The 12,543-nt window shown below is 39.7% G+C and overlaps 1 long non-coding RNA gene across 1 annotated transcript in view; it reads right to left on the bottom strand.

Annotated features, from left to right (window-relative positions):
• The window catches only part of LOC123328573, a 54,394-nt gene that overhangs the window by 13,604 nt on the left and 28,247 nt on the right, over positions 1-12,543 (bottom strand). The window contains exon 2 of the long non-coding RNA XR_006543492.2: positions 3,471-3,570. This is a non-coding gene — a long non-coding RNA (uncharacterized LOC123328573). The remainder of the gene's footprint in view (positions 1-3,470; positions 3,571-12,543) is intronic.

A 12,543-nucleotide genomic window follows, 5' to 3' on the forward strand; every position in this document is an offset into this window, starting at 1 on the left:
ATTTGGATTATAGAGCAGAAAAATCAACTAGAAATGCCATGCCCTGGACTCATTATACAGATATATCTTAGGAGGACTCTTTTTACACTTTTCTCTTTGTTAATATCCTCAGAATAATGACCGCAGAACATGTGTATGAGAGGACTCTTTTGGGTGCAAGTAATACAAATACAACTCAATCCAACCAAATGAAGGATTTTTGACCTCTCACAATTCAAGAGTTCAGCAGTCAGCTTCAGGCACAGCTGGATTCAGTTGCTCAAAGTTCAGGCATCTGTCCTCTCCCCAGCCCCTACCTTTCAGGTCTACTTTCTTCAGATATGCTCTCCCCAAATAAGAACACAAAGGTTCAGCAGGAGCTCTCAAATCACATCCTACCAGTTTAGCAAAACCAGAAGAAACCCATGAAACTTCTCTTTTCTAAAACTTCCATCAAGTGTCCCATTTTTCATGATCACATGCCTTTCCCTCAACCAATCAGTGTATCTAAGCATATGCTGGGTTCTCATCTCCCACGTCTGATCCATGTACCAGTCTAGGGGAGAATCAACCACCCCAACCAAATGGATTTAAATGCATGATGGCTGTATTACCCCCAAAGTTGGAGTATTATCATCAGAAGGGGAATGGCAGGCAAAACCATTACATAGCCATCAAAGGCTTAAGTTGTTATCTCAGAGAAAAAACTACCACTAGTCACAAAGAGGGTGAAGTCAGAAAGCATAGCAAGCTCAGTATAAACTCATCATCATAACTGGAAGAAGATAAAAACCCATTTTCTATTGCAGGAGGGTCAACACTACACTGTCATATGGACAAGCAATTATGGTAAGTAGTAGTTATCATCTGCAAGCCACTCAGTAGGCATGGGAAAGCAGCAAATGAAGAGTGACACTGAAAGTTTCCTTAACACATCCCCAGCCAGCAATAAAAATCACACCAAAGCCTTCAATTTTTGAAGACCCGCAGAAACAAGGTGCTATCACCATCCATTCCATTATAATTAAATTATTAAGAAAAATGATATATGCTGCCTTTCTAGGCCTCTCCATCCAAGGGAATAACTCCTTCTGTACATGTCATTAATTAATTTGTTGTAACAATTAGTTTCAATGCTCCTGTGAGACCTGCTAATCTCTCACGGGGGTAAAATGGGGCACTTGCATAAGACTTGTGCTTCTGGGAGGCATGAATATCCAGCCTCGATAATGACTTTTGGATCAAGATAAATTCCCTCACCCCAAAGACTATTCACACAGAGTTCAAAAGCCTATGAAACAGAAGATAACCTCACTAGGTGTGCTTTTTCGACTGCCAATTAGGGCAACTCTCCTGTTGGAAACTTGGTCTCCTTGCATGATGTGTCCAGTTGAAAAGTCGGCCATAAGAATAAGGCATTTTCTATTATACAGAGTGAAATAAGTCAGAAAGAAAAACACCAATACAGTATATTAACGCATATATATGGAATTTAGAAAGATGGTAACGATGACCCTATATGAGAGACAGCAAAAGAGACACAGATGTAAAGAACAGACTTTTGGACTCTGTGGGAGAGGGCGAGGGTGAGATGATTTGAGAGAATAGCATTGAAACATGTATATTATCATATGTGAAACAGATCGCCAGTCCAGGTTTGATGCATGAGACATGGTGCTCAGGGCCAGTGCACTGGGATGACCCAGAGGGATGGGATGGGGAGGGAGGTGGGAGGGGGGTTCAGGATGGGGGACGCATTACACCCATGGATGATTCATGTCAATGTATGGCAAAAACCACAACAATATTGTAAAGTAATTAGCCTCCAATTAAAATAAATTAATTAATTTTTAAAAAAAGAATAAGGCATTTTTGCTCCCATTGTAACACTCTACTTCATCATAATTAAAGACAGTGTCACTCTGTACTTACTGAAAATTAATTCTGGTTGTCCAAATAACCCAAAATAATTTAAGTTTCACATATAGCCAGACTGAATGCATTATCTGGAATATGGAAAAGACATTCTTTTATAGAGCATTTTTTTAGGAATTAAATAAATAAAGAGTTCACCATATGCACAGCCTGAGACATAGCTTGCAGCATTTAGCAAGGTCAGATTATCAAGTTTCATTATTTGATACATTTTTCAGACTTGGAACAGAGTCACAAAGAATTGATGGGAGCAGCAAATTCATTTTAAAACTGGTTTATCGCTTCATCAGGTATTCATTTAAGCAGAATCCACAGCCTAACTGGATCTCTTTGGCCCCATGTGACATGTTTTTCCAAATGGAATGATAATAAGTATAGAGATACAATATGTAGTTAAAGACATTCTGTCTCCATGAGGCACCCGGATATTCAAAGGAAGAAATTACTTTCATTCTCAAGCCACTATTCACTAGAGGGTCAATGACCAGCTGTTTAAGGACCTTGCTAAAAAGAAATCTAGAGATGCCACAGTCCTTTTGGTTCTTAGTGAATGAGGCTAACAGCTATGTTTTAGAGAAACCATCATAGGAGATTTAGTTTCCAATGAGAAAAAATTATAAATTGAGTATTAAATAAACTATTATAATACATTTTCTTAGAGCTGCTAATCCAGATCAAATAGGGAAATGGCATGAAATTAGTTAAGAAGATAAAATTATAATTCAAAAAATACTATTGGGAAATTTTAAGCTAGTTCAAATTTCCAGAGCATGATAATACACACAGGTAATATGTACACCAAAGTCTACAATATCCAACAGCTTGTCCGAAATGAAATTGTTAGTTTGCTGAGTTCTTATAGAATGTCTTTTATTTAATGAAATCTATCATGATCTCTGCCAAAATTTTACCTCAAAATATTAATCACTGGTTTTCCATATACATATTGACATTTTTAAAAATATATAAAAATCTATAGGTGATATAATGGTATGTGCAATTGTTTCATATATCAAAGGCTTCTTAGTTAATAGATCTCATACACTATCAGCATTGGAATACCATAGGCACAATAAATGATGTATAAAATGTATGAAAACCGTTGCTACTGATAACACCATATTGAAGAACATAGTTAAGATTTGCTACTCCCAACCCATCGTCTAGACCACTGGTTCTCAACCTTAACTATGCTTTAGAATTACCTGGAAAACTTGTAAAATACCCTCTGCCCAGGATGATTAAATCATAAGACTCATGAAGGACTTGCACCAGGAATTAGTCATTTTAAACCCCCTCCAGGTGCTTTCTGCATGCCGCCAACATTGAGAATCATTTTTAAAGTAGTGTTTCTCAAAGCAGGGTCCCTGGAGCAGCAGCCTCAGCATCACCTAGGATCTTGTTGGAAACGCATATCAGGGTTAGACATTCTAAATGAGAACCCCTGGGGAGATGGGCAGTGGGACAGACAACCCAGGTGATTCTGATGAAGTTTGAGCTCCACTGATTTGAAGCCTGAAAGAGAAAGTCTGGCTCTGCACAGCTGACACACTTACCTGGAACTGTCACCTCTCACCAGCCAGTAATGGAAAGTGCAGAAAACCAGGGGTAGATCCAGGCTTTGAGGAGCTTGAGATCAACACAATTTTAAGATCTCTTTTGAGAAAAAAAAAAAAAAATAGAAAGTTAGATACGAAGTAAATATTCCTTTACAGTCAAAGAATTAACAAAAATGTAATGCTAGTGAGGAGGAACTAAAAAGCCTCTTGATGAAAGTGAAACAGGAGAGTGAAAAAGTTGGCTTAAAGCTCAACATTTAGAAAACGAAGATCATGGCATCTGGTCCCATCACTTCATGGGAAATATATGGGGAAACAGTGGAAACAGTGTCAGACTTTATTTTTTTGAGCTCCAAATTCACTGCAGATGGTGATTGCAGCCATGAAATTAAAAGACGCTTTCTCTTGGAAAGAAAGTTATGACCAACCTAGATAGCATATTCAAAAGCAGAGACATTACTTTGCCAAAAAGGTCCATCTAGTCAAGGCTATGGTTTTTCCTGTGGTCATGTATGGATGTGAGAGTTGGACTGTGAAGAAGGCTGAGTGCTGAAGAATTGATGCTTTTGAAGTGTGGTGTTGGAGAAGACTCTTGAGAATCCACTGGACTGCAAGGAGATCCAACCAATCCATTCTAAAGGAGATCAGCCCTGGGTGTTCTTTGGAAGGAATGACACTAAAGCTGAAACTCCAGTACTTTGGCCACCTCATGCGAAGAGTTGACTCATTGGAAAAGACTCTGATGCTGGGAGGGATTGGGGGCAGGAGGAGAAGGGGATGACAGAGGATGAGATGGCTGGATGGCATCACTGACTCGATAGACGTGAGTCTGAGTGAACTCCGGGAGTTTGTGATGGACAGGGAGGCCTGGTGTGCTGCGATTCATGGGGTCACACAGAGTCGGACACGACTGAGCGACTGAACTGAACTGAACAAGTATCAAACTACAGGACAACATAATACTTTTAGTAATTTTTTTCATAGGACTCTTAATCCTCTTTTCTCCATTTTTCATTGAATACTCTTCAGTTGTCTTTTTGTAGGATAATAATTTTAATATTTTCTATACAGATAAAAATGATAATTCATTCTTTTTCTAGAATGACTTTTTTTAAAAAACTAAGAGTTTAGATAGGTGTTTTCAGGCTTGAATTTGGGAAAATCTCTGTCAAGTTTCATCCACATTTCAGATGTAGGATTTTAGGACATTTTAAGTATTTTATTGCAGCAACTAACCTTAAATACTCTTTGAACAGTCTCTAACCAGGCCCGTGGAAGTAGTCTGTGCAAAGAAGCAGTCTAATGCTTTCATTACTTCATGCTAAATCTACTTTGTACAGACTTTTCCAGTTAGCCCACCACCTAGGCAACTCATTCTACTTCTGTGGGGTGAAGGTACTGGTACAGAGAGCTGGAAAGTTTAGGGAAAATCCTTTTGTTCCCCTGAAAGAAAAGAGAAGAGTAGCCTTTGTGGTTATCCACGTAATGAGAAATGCATGCAGTCTACTCAGATCACATGACCAGATTCCCATCCCTCTATTCCTCTAAAAAGTGTGATGCTCCATCATCTGAAACTGGCAAGGCCCTGCGGGGTCTAGTGTAATTTCATAAATAATGCATTGAGGCCAAGGTGCCTCCTATGTTGAGCATCAAAGCCTGCTTCCTACTTTGTGAGGCTTGACTGTTCAAATCTAGAGTACTCAAGACTCTTATCAGAAATCTCCTGTGTGAGAACTATCACGGGGACACAGTTCAAAATGGGTTTTCAGTACAGTTCAGGACTGATGTTGAAGCTGAAACTCCAATACTTTGGCCACCTGATGCAAAGAGCTGACTCATTTGAAAAGACCCTGATGCTGGGCAAGATTAAAGGCAGGAGAAGAAGGGGACAACAGAGAATGAGATGCTTGGATGTCATCATCAACTCAATGGACATGGGTTTGAGTAAACTCTGGGAGTTGGTGATGGACAGGGAGGCCTGGCGTGCTGCAGTCCACAAGGTCACAAAGAGTTGGACATGACTGAGCTACTGAACTGAACTTACCCTCAGATGAAGAGAACATGGGATGGACAGGGGACAAAGATACAAACACTGATACAAAGGAATAGCATGGCTTCCTTTGTCACCACCGCCCCCTCCCCCAGGGTGCTACCAGCTGAGACACAGTAAACTAACTACCGCTTCAAAGGAGCTCAAACTGTGTGTGGGCTTGCAGTCTCTTACACCCCCTCCCATTTTAGCACCCAAACACACCTATTTGCTATATAAAAAACAAGTCTGCCACTTAAAGGAACATATGTCCAGTTCCAGTTCTTAAAACTCCTGACGGGCCACCACTGAGACATCTCTCTTTACACGTATTTGTTCTATGCACTTGGGGGTTTTCCTTTTCAATCCAGTCAGGAGCAGAAAACAGAACACACAGCAGATGCCTGACAAATATTTGTAAGATGAATGAATGGATGGCTTAGCTACTATTTTACAGGATAAAATAGTATGTGATAAGTACATACATCAGAAACAAGAAAGTATGTACTTGGTACAGAGTTTTCTTTTAAGCTGATAGTTTAATAAGTAGCTGCCAAAATGAACACCTGTTTACAAGCTGTCTCTTATAAGTATTCATCTGCTGACAGGCTAAAAAGAAAAGTGAACATATCTGGTTGGTGAAGTCAAGAACAGCTTAATGAAGTGGGTGGCATTCTGGATGGGTCTTGAAAGAATTTGACAGATGACATATTTCAGGAGGATGTTCCAGATGGAGGGAGCCTCATTAGCAGAAGATACAGAAGTAGGAAAGCATGAGGTGTGTTTAGAGAAGAGCAGTAGTACAGTTTAACTGCAATGCAAGAGGCCTGGGATGGGGAGGAAATGTGCTGAAACTTTGGATCTGGAGGGTCCATCTAGAGAGATGGGGTTTCTTTTAGTAGGAATGTGGCCCCACAGAAAGGTGTGAGGAGGAGAGTGCTGTATCAGAACTGAACATCTGGAAAATGAATCTGCCAAAGGAGTATCATGATCTAGGAAAGAGTGACCACAGATCCATGAGGTCTGCTAGTTTATTAAAGCAATGATCCAAGTGCAAAGGAACAAACCTTCATTAGGACAGCAGCTCTGGGAATAAGGAGGGAATGAATTTGAAGAACAAGGTAGAGGAAGCTTTTGCCAAATGTCTCAAGGGTGAGAATCTGTGATCAGGGTACAGTGGGAGAGTAGGGCATGGGGAAGGAGTTGCCCAAGAAAGCTGTGAAGTTTGAAATTTGGAATCATTGTAGTGAAACTTACTGAAAATATACTACATAATTTCCAAGTGTTGATCCTGGAGACTGGCCCAATAGACCACTGGATAAACAGGTCTGAACTTTGGAAGTCACCTACAAACCTAAGCCTGTGTTCTATGAAGACAAGTTGTGCATGTTTTCCTCACAGCTGAATACTTAATATAAAACCTGGTAACTATTAAGAATATTCACTGAAGAAATATTTGGGTGGGGAATGGGGAGATGTCAGTCAGAGAATACAAACAACCAACTGCAGGAAGAATGAGTTCTAGGGCTCTAATGTACAGTATAGTGACTGTAGATAACAATACTGTATTACATACTTGAAAATTACTATGAGAGTAGGTCTTAAATTTTCTCACCACATACAAAAAAGAAATGGTAATGTCACGTGATTCAGGTGTTAGGTGGCTATCATTTTGCATACGCAACTGTATCAGATTAACACACTGTACACCTTAAACTTATACAATGTCATAAGTCAATTACATCTCAATAAATCTGGGGAAAATTTTTGTTGGATAAAAGAATGAAGACCTTAGCTAAACCAAAGGAAAAGGTTAGGATAGAAAAGTATAATGATGTCAAAATTAGGGATCAAATACAGAATCTTGAGTTCAGTTCAGTCGATCAGTCATGTCCAACTCTTTGTGACCCCATGAACCGCAGCATGCCAAGCCTCCCTGTCCATCACCAACTCCCAAAGTTTACCCAAACTCATGTCCATTGAGTTGGCGATGCCATCCAATCATCTCATCCTCTGTCGTCCCTTCTCCTCCTGCCCTCAATCTTTCCCAGCATCAGAATCTTTTCTATTTTATTTTATTATTTTATTTAACTTTACAATATTGTATCAGGTGGCCAAAGTATTGGAGTTTCAGCTTTAGCATCATTTCTCCCAAAGAACACCCAGGGCTGATCTCCTTTAGAATGGACTGGTTGGATCTCCTTGCAGTCCAAGGGACTCTCAAGAGTCTTCTCCAACACCACAGTTCAAAAGCATCAATTCTTAAGTACCCAGCCTTCGTTATAGTCCAACTCTCACATCCATACACGACTACTGGAAAAACCATAGCCTCAGAATCTTAACGCAAATTATACTTTACAAGAGGAAGAAAACCACCTAAAAGCAGTGGCATTACTACTATGTAGGACATAGAAAACTGTCTAACACTTAGAGTAAGCAAGTTATAACACACAAGCTTACAGGTCGCTGGAAGATAAGAAAGAATTTGTTCACAGGATATTTGTGGTCCCAGGAGCAAGAAAGAAAAAAGCAACTTAAAAAAAAAAAGCACCAACTTCTAAAATTATTATTTAGAAAAGGATAGGGAAGATTAAGTATTCTGGGGAAGTGGAATGTATGAAAATCTTGACATTAGAGTGATGTTTTTTAATAAGTCAAACCTGCTGTTTCACAGTTTTAACTGTTTCACAGTTTAAAACACTTCCCATTAAACAGTTTAAAATGACTTCCTGTTATACCTAGGGAAAATCCAAACTCCTTAACATTGCCCACATGGTCCAGCAGTGTCTTTCCCCACCAATACCTCTCCTGTCCCATATTATGTCTCCACCTCCTCCAACCACTGACCTGCCTAACACACCAGCCATCTTCAGTTTCCCCAAACTGAATAGTTTTCCTTATTTCTCCTTGTGATAGAAAGGCCTTCAACCTCCACTTTTTTGCCCCACCTACTGGCTCTTTCTAGTCAATGTATGTTCATTCTTCAATCTCAGTTCAAACATCGTTTCTTTGGGGAAGGCTTTTGCTTCTCCTTAGTTTGTGTTAGATTCCCCTGATATAACTACTAGAGTTTCCAGTATCTTCACTTTGTAGCCTTTATTATAGTTTATAATTAGGCTTTTGTTTCCTTTTAATTATCCTTCTTTGCAAATTAACCATCATCTCCATGGGGATAGTGTCAGCTTCGGTTCACTTCTATACTCCCAACATCTAGCTGAGTGACTGGCATATAACAATGCTGTGCAAAAATTTTAAAAATAGCAGCAGCCCCTAACTTTCTCACACATATAATATGCATTTTCTAAGTCCCAGATATTGTTTAAATGCTTGCATGAGCCGAAGGCAATAGAATGTAGTGTAAAAAACCTGGATTTGGAAACTGGCAACCTGGGTTCAAACCTCAGCTTTACCATTTATTAAAAGAGTGAGGTCAGGAAAACTAGTAAGTTCTCTGTACCTGAGCTTCTCCATTAATCAAATAGAGATAAGGTACAGTTGTGTGGTGAGTAGGTAACTGAGAAACAGAGACATTGAATACCTATCCAAGCTCTTAAAGCTGTAGGGCTGGGAACCAAACCCAGGCAACCTGAATCTGCTATTAACCACTATGTAATGCTGGTGGTAAAGAACCCTCCTGCCAATTCAGGTAAACCTAAGAGATGTGGGTTCAATCCCTGGGTTGGGAAGATCCCCTGAAGGAGTGCACAGGCAACCCACTCCAGTATTCTTGCCTGGAGAATCCCATGGACAGAGGAGCCCGGCAGGCTGCAGTCCATAGGGTCACATAGAGTCAAACACAGCTAAAGCGACTTTACACACAAATTTATAATACGCATATTATATACAAAAATACTTATCTCTATGATAGGCAGAGACATCCAGAACCACCTATAACTATCCCTCACACCTTGTCTTTTTTGTTGTTGTTGTGCAGCACAGCATGCAGGATCTTAGTTCCCTGACCAGGGATCAAACCTGTGCCCCTGCTGGGAAAGCGTAAAGTCTTAACCGCTGGACCATCAAAGAAGTCCCTGCCCCCTCCTTTTTCTTCAAAGCAGTAATTAGACCATAAGGCCTGGACCCGTGATAAAATGTCCCAAACAGTGAACTTGGACCAAGATTACCTTTTCTACCAATTCCAGAGTCAAAACTAGGAGAGGGAAACCCACTGCTACAGCTTCCCCGGAGTAGACTGGTAACCAACATGGCTGCACTCATGTCTTGCTTTTAAGTGGGCCGTCACTTCACGAACAGATTTCAAGTGTCATTCCTTTGTACATACATACCAATATGCTTCATTTTATATTTATGACTTAATACATGAAAGGTTACACAAAATCTTTGTCCAGTGATCCTTGATGACAAAGCTTCATCATCCTTCATGACCCAATCCTTTTCCAGACCTAATGATATTTTGCTCCAGCAGCCTCATGCTGTATCTCATATGAAACAAATAAGGCACTCATGCATAAAATTAATATAGTAAGCTATCTAGGCAGTGACAAATTTGGAAAGGAAATGGGCCCTCATAATCACTTCATCCCTCTTGAAAGCAGATTTCCTCTAAAACCTTGAGTCACCTACATCTGGACTTCTTTTGGAAATTATGCCATCATCCCCATGAAACCCAATAGGGCATGTTGCAGTCAAGGTGGAAATAAAAGTGCAGTGAAGCTGTTGAGGAGATGCTTAGAAATATGACCACTTCATTTTATGTGGAAAGGCAATTGATCTCTAAGCACTGAGAAGAGCTCTCAGCTTGCCCTTTGCTATTAAGTTACCTGAGCTCACCGTGCTGCTCCTTTCTGTTCACCTGTGTAAATTGGTCCTGAGTTCTCTTGTTTTATGTAGGGAAACTGAAGGTTGATTACAGTCAACCTAGGAAACCCTGATAAGCAGAACTATCAAAGTCTCATTGTGGAAGAGTAGGGTTGCCCGACTTTCTTTATAATCACTAAAAAGCACCTCTGCTTCTGAAAGCATGAAACTCATGAGGACATTCAGAAATAAAACCTGTGTGTCCTGGGAACACACATGTCTTAGTCACCCACACAATGACCTTACTGTTGAGGTTTGAAACAAACTTTGAAAGTAGGTTTTGAACTCTGAAAACTGAATGGTACTCTATTCAAAAATTCACATTTAGAGGTCTGGAAGAACAAAGGAGGTAGCCACTGCTACAAGGTTCCCACTAGACCTGAGAAGAAAAGGAAGGGTTTGATCTATTTAGGGAGTACATTGATAATTTGCTGTATGTGTCATGTTATACTTGAGTAGCACCTGAGAAATGTAAAGGATTCAGGTTGAAATGATACTGAGGATGATGTTGGTTTTACTTCACCAGGCTCAAAAGCATCTGTTATATATGTCAGGTGCCTGCGATGACATTTTTTTTTTTTTTTTTTCACTGCAGCTCCAGTAAGCGGAGCGAGTTTTCAGAATGCATGTGTCTCACGTCACTACTGTATCCACAGTAAATTACAGACGCGAATGTGTTTGATGATTCCTTTTGACCTTGTTGTTTGTGGTTGTGTCATTTTAAAGAAAATTTAAATCAAACAGTAGCTTTTAAGTTTCCCTTTCCAAACAGGGAACTTGCTAACATTTCACCTCTTGCAGGTGGAGGCCCTCAACCAGAGTGAAAGTGAAAGTGAAAGTCGCTCAGTTGTGTCGGACTCTTTGTGACCCCATGAACTATACAGTCCATGGAATTCTCCAGGGCAGAACACTAGAGTAGGCAGCCTTTCCCTTCTCCAGGGGATCTTCCCAACCCAGGTGTCCCACATTGCAGGTGGATTCTTTACCAGTTGAGCCACAAGTCAACCAGAATAGTTTACATATTAAATGAATAACCTGAGTCCGTATGGAAAATAAAAGGCAAGCTACCACACACCTCGAGGGGATTCCAAGGTGCAGAAACGTGATCTTGTTTCTGTATAACCAAAGTATTAATATTAATAGTGAGTTCAGTGTACTTGCTTAGCAAGCAACCCTTCTCTTCAGAGTGTTCTCACGGCACTGACAATACCCCCCAGTTCTGCTTCTGTTTCCTGACTTTGAAATCTGTTAGCATTTTCTTGCAGATTCCTCTGTTTTCTCACAGGTCAGAAGGAGCCCAGACTCAGCCTCTATTCAAATACATCATTTCATGGTTACACAGCAATTTGCCTTCCTCTATCCTCCCTCTATAAAAGGTTCTTTTCCTTCTATTTCTCCCATCCTTGTATTATGTTGAATTATATAATTTCCAATAGTAACAATCCTAGATCCTGGAATTATGGGAGCTAGGTTTAATTAAATGTTAACAGAAAAATAGTATTTCAAGTGCACACACGAAGTTCCCAGAAAAATGCAATCCACCAGAAAAAAAAAAAACCTGTATTCTATTTGTCATGATCTATTTTCTCTTTCATGAGCCCAGTTTCATACCTCCCACTTCTGTTTTAGTAGTACACATCTTCTAAAATTTGGAAACATTATGTGAGCAAATATGATAATTACTGATAAATAATATGAGACAGCTTGTTCAGGATGGTAGACTTTATGTGTTACAACTTCTGTTTATTTGTAAAGCATTTCAATGAACCACAGTTAAGATGACCCCATTTCATACACTATAAATAAACCATTCTAAAAAGCTACTCCTACACATGAGCATTGCCACAGCATACATAGGGTTATTTGGGGATTATGAGAGATTGAATCAGTTTCTTAGCATCTGTTTTGGCTTCTTGAAAGGTGACCAGATCTCTGGGCAAAATAGACACAAAGATTTTCTGTGTAAAAAGACAGGATGTCCTCCTATCTCATTCAAAAGCTGCTAACAAGGATAATTGCTAGAACAACAATCATTGTAAATTCACTTAAATCTACATCATTTTTTCCTTCTCCTCAGTAACGACATCTTATGGCAGGTGTACACAAATAACTCTCAGTGTTGGAAAAATATCTGCCTAGAACCCTGATGCACAAAAATGTTAAGCCTGAAATGTTTAAAAGTTCATGTTGTCTGCTCCAATCATTCTATAGATGAGAAAGCAA

Source organism: Bubalus bubalis, chromosome 2 (assembly GCF_019923935.1).
Source record: "Bubalus bubalis isolate 160015118507 breed Murrah chromosome 2, NDDB_SH_1, whole genome shotgun sequence".
In the NCBI taxonomy this organism is placed as follows: domain Eukaryota; kingdom Metazoa; phylum Chordata; class Mammalia; order Artiodactyla; family Bovidae; genus Bubalus; species Bubalus bubalis.